Below are 9,926 nucleotides of genomic sequence, written 5' to 3'. Positions count from 1 at the left end.
TGGTTATGATCTACATACTGTGGGATCGGGCCCCAAATTCCTCAATAGGACACCCATAGCGCAAGAGTTAATAACTAGAATCAACAAATGGGACTTACTCAAACTAAAAAGTTTTTTCTCAGCAAAAGAAACAATAAGAGAGATAAACAGGGAGCCTACATCCTGGGAACAAATCTTTAATCCACACACTTCAGATAGAGCCCTAATAACCAGAATATACAAAGAACTCAAAAAATTAGACAATAAGATAACAAATAACCCAATCAATAAATGGGCCAAGGACCTGAACAGACAGTTCTCAGAGGAGGACATACAATCAATCAATAAGTACATGAAAAAATGCTCACCATCGCTAGCAGTTAGAGAAATGCAAATCAAAACTACCCTAAGATACCACCTCACTCCAGTAAGATTGGCAGCCATTAGGAAGTCAAACAACAATAAGTGCTGGAGAGGATGCGGGGAAAAGGGCACTCTTGTTCATTGCTGGTGGGACTGCAAATTGGTGCAGCCAATTTGGAAAGCAGTATGGAGATTTCTTGGAAAGCTGGGAATGGAACCACCATTTGACCCAGCTATTCCCCTTCTCGGTCTATTCCCTAAAGACCTAATAAGAGCATGTTACAGAGACACTGCTACAACGATGTTCATAGCAGCACAATTCACTATAGCAAGATTATGGAATCAGCCTAGATGCCCTTCAATAGATGAATGGATAAAAAAAATGTGGCATTTATACACAATGGAGTATTACTCTGCATTAAGGAACGACAAAATCATAGAATTTGGAGGGAAATGGATGGCATTAGAGCAGATTATGCTAAGTGAAGCTAGTCAATCGTTAAAAAACAAATACCAAATGACCCCTTTGATATAAGGGGAGTAAACAAGGACAGGGCAAGGATGAAGAGCTTGAGAAGAAGATTTACATTAAACAGGGATGAGAAAAGGGGAGGGGAGGGGAGGGGAGGGGAGGGGAGGGGGGATAGTAGAGAATAGGACAGACAGCAGAATACATCAGACACTAGAAAGGCAATATGTCAATCAATGGAAGGGTAACTGATGTGATACAGCAATCTGTATACGGGGTAAAGTTGGGAGTTCATAACCCACTTGAATCAAACTGTGAAAGATGATGTATTAAGAACTGTGTAATGTTTTGAACGACCAACAATAAAAAATAAAATAAAATAAAAGGAAAAGTTCACAGTAAAAAAAAAAAAAAAAAAAAAAAGAAATGCCACCCAGACACCCATACCCTGACTGTCCCATTTTATATACTTGAAACAAATTTGGAAAGAGGACAATTTGGGGCTCTTTAGAGAATTAACACTAGTCCCTATAGAGTTGAGATTTTTATCAAATCAAAAATTATTATTTGGAAAAGCTTAAAGTAAACTGTATTTTTAAAATTATAAAAGTATAATTTTAATTTGACATAATCTTAAAAGAAGTAAAAGGAAATAATCCATTGAAAGATCAAGGCTGGGGATATAGTGCTAACATGCACGGGGCCCCCGGCTCAATAACCAGCACTGTGAAAAATTAAACTTAAAAACATAGTTTAAGGGTTGAAATTTCATTGAATTATTTTGTGTCTTAAGATATTTTAGATATTTGGAGAGTGGAGAAATACTTCAGAGGCAAAAAAAAAAATTCTAGTATGGCTTGTGTCAATCAAATGAAAGAAGAGGGGATCTAAATATAGTAGACAACATTCCCTCTATTATACTTACTGATATGACATTACAGTTCTGTATGAATAGGGGAATTAAATTCATCAAATTTGTCAAACAGGGCAAAATGTCCAATAAGAACTTGGTGGCGCATTTTAGACTGATTATGAGTAATTCAGCAATAATTTCTTTAAAAAATGACTGAAATATGTACGAATAACAAGGTAATTTTTTTTGGTTCTTTTTAGACATATATGAAAGTAGAGCGTATTTTGATATACACTGATTAGGGTCCCATTCTTGTGATTGTAGGTGATGTGGAGTTTCACTGGTGATGTGTTCATATACAAACATAGGAAAGCAATGTCTGATTCATTCTATTGTCTTTCCTATTCCTATCCCTGCTTTCCTTCATTCCCCTATGTCTAATCCAATGAACTTCTATTGTTCCTTCCCTGTTCCCTTATTGTGTGTTAGCAATGACCTATTACATTTGGCATTTGGTTTTGGGGAATTGGCTTATTTCACATAGCGTGATAGTCTACAGTTCCATCCACTTATTGGAAAATACAATAACTTTATTGTTCTTTATAGCTGAGTAATATTCCATTGTGTATATAGACCACATTTTCTTTGTCCATTCATCTGTTGAAGGGCACTATTGGTTTCATAGCTTTGCTATTGTGAATGAAGCTACTATAAACATTGATGTGGCTGCATCACTGTAGTATGCTGATTTTAAGTCCTTTGGTATAATCCAAAGAGTAGGATAGCTGGGTCTGATGATGGTTCCATTCCTAGATTTCTGAGGCCTCTCCATACTGCTTTCATAGCAGTTGCGTCAATTTGCAGTTCCACCAGCAAAGTATGAGTGTACCTTTTTCTGCACATCCTTGCCAACATATATTGTCACTTGTATTCTTGATAATTGCAATTCTGACTGGAGTAAGATGAAATATCAGTGTAGTTTTAATTTGCATTTCTCTAATTGCTAGAGATGTTGAACATTTTATCATATATTTGTTGACCAATCATATTTCTTCTTCTTCTGTGAAGTTTTTGTTCAGATGTCTTGCCCAATTATTGATTGGGTTATTTGGGTTTTTGTTGTTGTTGTTTGTTTGTTGGGAGTTTTTTGGTATTAAGTTTTTTGAGTTTTTTATATATCCTGGAGATTAATGCTCTTTCTAAGGTGTAGGTGGCAAAGATTTTCTACCATTCTGTAGGCTTTCTGTAGTCTCTGCATATGCTGTACAATATGGTGGCCACTGTCAACATTTGGCTACTGATAGGTTAAAGCATGGCTAGTGTGACTAATTAGTTATTTGTGGCTAATGAAAAGTAACTATTGGCCAGCATAGTTCTAGACAACAAAAATATGCCTAATTAGAGAAAACCAAACATGGAGAGAGACTTTTTGGATAGCAAGGCCTTTATCATATGATCTCTATAAATCTTCAATATAATTGTTACCATTTTTCAGATGGGAACACTGATGTTCAGCGAGAATAAGTGTTCTGCCCAAGGTTTTATAGCTGGAATGAGAGACACCCAAATCTTGATATTCTCTGAGAATCTGGCTGGTGTATAATGCATATAACCATGTTTCTATTGTTTGACATTTATATTGACTTCAGTTTCTTTTATTTTTATTTTTCAGGACTCACTATTCATTGAGATGAACATTTTAAAATATAAGCCATTGTCTGCACAACTAAAGACATATGTTAAAGAGGTTATATGAATAACCTTACAGTGAAAGAATATATAAATATTGCAAATGATTTTCAGGAGTATTTACACTCTCGGTTGGGTTAGAGAGTATCTATTATATCTACTTAATTGTGGTCATTTAAGGACTTCTTAGCTGATTCAAAGACTTGAAAGATACTTGTTTTAAAATTTATACTTATTTAATTACCACAATTGAGACTGAAACTTTTTCCATATATTTCTTTTTCAAGTTGTCTGCTCCTGTCCTGTGATAAGACCATAATGTCCCCACAGTCCAAAGGTCTCCAGGTTATATATTTTCAGAGGTTGCAACCATTGAAAAGGTGTAAAAAGAAAATTGAGCCTGATAGGTTTTTTTTTTTCCTTTTTAAATTCAAAGGCATAAAAAAGTATCCCTTGAGTAGCTTCAAAAGTAGCTGTCCAAATGCCCAAATCTGCCCAAATGGGAGATTCTTTATTATACTTGTATGTGTGTATGTGTGTGTGTGTGTGTTGCTTGGAAATGAACCCAGGGCTCCCCACATGCTAAGCACATGCTCTAACACTGAGTCACATTCCCATCCCCTAGGGGAATCTTAAAAAGCTTGTGGGTATACAAAATGAAAACTAAATAATAATAATATAAAGAATAAAAACTCACCATGATCAGCGATTCCCTTACAAAATGATTAAAGATTAACTATGCCAGTATATTTAAGTTTTTATTTATATCTCTATCTTCTTGGCAGGTTAATTCAGGGGGAGGAAAATTTATTAGCTTAAAAGATGCTGACCTTGGATATGAGAGAAGACATCTATAAAATATAAATATAATTTGATAGCCAAAAAATCAAATTTTATAACATTTCAGGATCCTATCACTGTGTAGAGTGATTTCATTCTATGGATTAAAATTCAATGATGATGATAATAGGGGTTAACTTCACACTGGGGTTAATAGCTAATTAGTGAATCTCAAGTGATAATTATCCATAAAATGAAAAGCAGTGAGAGACTGGGAAAATCGGCCCTTCTTCCTGGTTTCTTATTCCCCACTAGCAACAAATGATAGTTCCTGTTGTTCAGTGTGTATATTTTTTAAGGAACTCAAAGGGAAACCTAAATAAAAATGAACATTTTGACTGGCTACATAAAGTTGAAAATGCACAATGGTACTGAGGAAATGCAATAAAATCTAGAAGATGTGCTTCTCAATCATCTCAGTATGAAGTAATATGTTGGTTCACACTGGCCACAACCTTGCTCAGGCTAAGATTCCTTAAGTGAGAGAGAGTATATTTTATAACTAATTAAAAGGCTGATACTTGGCATTACCTCATCTGATTTATTCTCAATTTATTCTCAAGGAAACTTTTACTGCATTGGAGCCTTGGAGATTCACAAGGAAATCACTCAGGTGAATAGAAAAATAAGCCGTGTTACATCAGGCAATGGAATATTATTCAGTGCCAAAAAGAAAGAAGTTATTATGCAATGAAAAGACATGAAGAAATTTTAAATGCACAGCACTAAGTGAAAAGGACAATCTCAAAAGTCTGCCCAATGCGTGATTCTAACTACATAACATTCTGGAAAAGGCAAAACTATGGAGAAAGTAAAAAGATCAGTGATTGTTTGCCAGGTGTTTAGATATAAAGGGACACAGATGGAGCACAGGAGATTTTTCCTGTAGCTAAAATAGGCTATATTAAATTGAAGTGGTAGGTACATATCTAAACATTTGTCCAGACCCATATAATATACAACATCAAGAGTGAGTCCTAATTGTAAACTATGGATGTTGGATGATCATGAAGTATCAGGTTCCTTGATTACAACAAATGTACCAGTTTGTTGGGGAATATTGGTAATGAGGGGGGCTATGCATATATGGGGACAAGGGGTAGGTGAAAAAGCTGTATTTTCTTTTCAACTTTGCAATGAACCTAAAACTTTTCTAAAAATATAGTCAGAAAATATCTACTTATAAAGAATATGTCTAATATATACTTATAAAGAATATATGTTTTATAGTGAGATATATTTTAAATATAGGTACATATATATGTATGTATATATATATATATACATATACACATTCTTTCTAGTCACTATTTCCAATTTTCTAGGCCAATTTTCTCCTCCTACTGTCTTTTGTGCTTTGCTGGGAATGGAACCGAGGGCCTTGCACATATTAGGCAAGTGCTCTACCCCTGAGCCAACATCACCAGTCCACTCCTCCTGCCCTTACTGGCATCCTGGATAGATTCTAAAACTTGGCACTTTCCGATTAGTCAGAATAGGCTAAGTTACACTAACGTAACAAATTAATCTTAAAATATCAGTGGCTTAGCACATCAAAGGTGCATGTTTCACTCACACAAAGTCTCTTGAGGGACTGGTGACTCTGCGGGGCAGCAGGTGTCCAAGTGATGACTCACCAATCCATCTGCTTCCACATTACAGATCCCTCATCTCAACATATGGTTCCCAATGGGACAGAGATCTGCACTTTGACAACTGAATCTCAGGCCTGGAATTCTCTTCATTTCAAATGTTGAAGATTTATTTATCATGAGTTTCTTTGCCCTAGTTTTTAATTTTTCAAACTATTGCATTAAAACATTCATCATCCAGATTCCTGAGTTTTGGGGTGGCCCCATAAATTCTGTGCCTGAGGAAACTGCCTTCTTGTCTCTCCCTAGTCCTGGCTATGCTTGGATAGAAACACTCCTTGATCAGAAACCTGTGCATGGGATCTGTGGCCATGAGCTCTGTCCTCTGGAGCTTCTTCCTATTCCACCATCCTTTTGGCCATATTTGAAAAAGGTATTTAGGGGAAAGAAAAACCATCCTTAGGTTGTGTCATATCTGAAAGAGTTACAGGTGTATGCTTTGCTTGGCGATACATTTCTCTCCAAAACTTAGCAGGTTTGAATCAATTTATTTTCAATCATTTCCATGTGACCATATGACCAATGACGATGATTGGGGTCCTCCTAGGAGGGCAAAACATATTATTCTACATAAATAAAATGCACTAATTTAAAAAAAAAAACTCTTCCTTAGTTATGATTCTTAAGCCCTATTTCACTTGGGTGATTCAGGTGGCACATCCCATTTTCAATTTCATGGTGCCAACCTAGAGAGTAAGTGCTTCCAAAAGAAGGTAGCCCACTTACTTATCTTTGCCTTGAGTCATTTTATCCAAATAAAAAGTTTTACTGTCCCTATCCTTAGTCTCCCTTTGCCTTGAAGTCTTTTAACCAACTGAAAGATTATGTGAGTATTTTGTTGCAAAGAGCCTTATTATTTTTAACCTCCTCCCTTTTGGAGGAAACTGGAAGCAGAGAGCTTTTTTTAAACCTACAAGTATCTGAATTTATAGAAACTTTCTATTTCTTCTCATTTCTACTTTCAAAATGCCAATAGTTTTCTGAGTTTATGTCTTTCTTTTAACACCTTTGCCAAATGCAGCCAATAGCAATCTGCTTCTAAGGTTCTATTTTCTCACCTCCTCCTCTGGAAATACAAATCCATTAGACTTTTATGCATTCCGTGGTTGGTACACTAATGACTTGGAAAATGCCTATACCCTAAACTCTAAAAACTGTAAATATGTTATGGCAAAAGGGAATCAAGGTTGAAGATGGAATAAGATTGTTGCTAGCTAACTTTTGTGATGTTTCACGATAGATAAAATTTTATCCATCGTTCCTGGCTCATAACTTTCTCCACAAATCAGGCCACAGAAATTAGAATTTTTCTTCCCCAGGGCAAGTCATAAAAACTCTAATCTTTTCATGCCTTTCTGTTTTGGAGCCAGACATTCTCTAACCTGTCCTTGTCTGATAGTAGATCAGAAGTCCCTCTTCATTTCAGAGGGGTCCTGTTCCATCCCCTGGAGGAAGGAATGCTGCACAGAGAGGTCAAGAAGAATCTGAACAGACAGGCATTTCTGGGCTTTCTCACTCAGTCTCTGAGCATTAGATCACATCCATTTTGTTCAATCTCATTTCAACCTGGTTGTCCATTCAGTGAAGTCTCCATAAAATCTCAAAAGGACAGAAAACTTCCACATAGCTGAATATCCAAAAAAGGCATGCAAGTTATAGGCCCTTTCTCCCAAACCTCACCCTATACATCTTTTCATTTGCATCCTTTGTAATATCCTTTACAGTTTACCCATAAACATAAATGCCTCCCTGAGTTCTGTGATCCACTGGAAGAAATTAATTGAACCCAAGGAGAAAGTTGCAAGAACCTCAGTTTATAGCCCTTGGATTAAAAGCATAGGTAAAATAACCAGGGCTTATAGTTGGCATCTAAAATGTGAGGAGGAGCAGTCTTGGGGATCAAGCCCTCTGCTTGTGAGATCTGACACTCTCTTATGTAGATGGTATCAGAGCTGAATGGGGTGAGAAGACACCCATCTGGAGTCTACTGAAGAATTGCTTGCTTGCTGGTGAGGAAAAAAAATTCCCCACAAGTTTTGAGCTCATAGAAATGTGCTGATTGTAGTGTTCACTTTCTGTTTTTTCCTGATATACAAACTTATGATGGAGAAATGATCCCGTATTCTCTAGGTGGACCTTATCTTATCACATGAGTCCCATGAGTGAAAGAGGGAGACAGAAGAATTAGTCAGATTTAACATGAAAAGACCTAGCTTGGTGGAGGAAAGGTACAACAAGCCAAGGAATGTGGTGACCTCCAGAAGTTGGGAACAGCCCTCAGTCAACAGCCAGCAAGGACATGTAAACCTCAGACCTACAACTGCAAGGAACTGGATTCTGCTAACAACTCAATGGAGCCAAGAAGTGCATCCTGCCCTGGAAACTGCAGAAAGAAAGGCAGCCTGCTGACACCTTGATTTTAGGCAGATGAGACTCCTATAGGACTTTTGTACTACAGAACTTTAAAGTAATATATTTGCACTGTTTGGGGCCTATTTGTGTTATCTCATTAAGGCAGTTATAGAAATCTAATGCATGTCCTAACTTATCTCTGACAACAGTCCTAACAAATATTTGGCTCCCTGTGTACACTGTGTCTACAGACTCTGACACATTTGCCCACTACCTAACTGATAAACTTATGCCAAGTATTTTAGGTTTCCGTTTTGGTGGCCCCCAAATTTCTATACGAATCAGAGTAGTTTCAATTGTCCTATGATTTCAAATTAACCAAGAATCACAGTGTCATGACCAAGGTTATTTTCTTTCTCATGCCAAGTCTGCTTTGGGTCCAGCAAAACTCTAGGACATCTCCCTTCTAAAAGGTGACTCAAAGAACCAGACTGTTTACATCTTGTGACTCTATTTAATCTAATATATATCATTCAGGGGGTCACAGCAAAGAAAGAAAACAGTGGTGGGTCTCCAAGGACTTTTACTCTTAGCTCAACAACAACATTTGCTCATAGTCCATTGACCAGAATTAATATACAGCTTTACTCAATTCCAAGAGGGATGAGAAATGTAGTCTATTTGTGTGTGCCCAGAAGGGAAGAATTAGATATTTGTTGTCACTACTAATGTCTTTCTACACTTTGTTATTTTAAAAGAATTTAAAAGAATAAAAGAATGTAGCTCATGCCTGTAATCCCAGCAAGTTGGGAAACTTGGACAGAAGGATTGCAAGTTTAAAGACTGCCTTATCAATTTAGTGAGATCTTCCGCAACTTGTGAGAAACTTTCTCCAAAAAAAAAAAAAAAAAAAAAAGGTGGGGGGTAGTCCTGCTGCATTTAGCTCAGTAATAAAGCTTCTGAATTCAATTCTCAATACAAAAAAAAAGAAAAGAAAAGAAAAACAGATTGTTTTTTAGATTTAAAACTCCAATTTCAATTTAATCCTTATTCAGAGGTTTTCCTACCACCTAACTTAGAGACTTAGAAAGTTGGAGGGAAAGAATGAGATTGTTTTCTTTCCCACCTTCTGGATTCCAAATTTTTTGTTTTAATAGAATATTGAGGAATAGGAGAAATGAAAATAGATATGGCTGTCTACTAGTGATGGGATGTGCCCCAGTCTCTCCAGGACAGGAATGCTGCTGATCACCTATTTGAGGTAATCATCATTAGGATGGCGGTATGCTGTTTCTTAGAAGAATATTCAGCATTTTCTGCCCATGCCCCACTTAGCATCCCTTGGTGAGCAGCAACAAAGTCTGCCTTTGCTCTAGTTCATTGTGTGAGTTGGATATTGCAATCCTTGAAGTAGACATTTGGTTTGCTTTCTTTTTTATCTTTGCGCTTCTTCATGCAAAGCCATTGCTGAAGCCTCTTGTGTGCCTTTGTGTTGGTCAGTTTTATGTCACTGTGACCAAAATACCTGATGTGATGAATTGAAAGGAGGAAAAGTTTATTTCAAAGATTCAGCCCATGATTGGCCAGCTCCACCTCTCTGGGTCCAACGTAAGGTGGAACATCATGGCCTAAAGGCATAGTGGACGGAAGCAGCTCACCTTCCACAGGGAAGATGCACCCTTCCAGACCACAGCCTCAGTGACCCACCTCCTCCAACCCTGCCCCATTT

The sequence above is a fragment of the Ictidomys tridecemlineatus genome, chromosome 5 (genome assembly GCF_052094955.1).
Source record: "Ictidomys tridecemlineatus isolate mIctTri1 chromosome 5, mIctTri1.hap1, whole genome shotgun sequence".
Classification (NCBI taxonomy): Eukaryota; Metazoa; Chordata; class Mammalia; order Rodentia; family Sciuridae; genus Ictidomys; species Ictidomys tridecemlineatus.
This window is presented reverse-complemented; position numbering follows the sequence as displayed.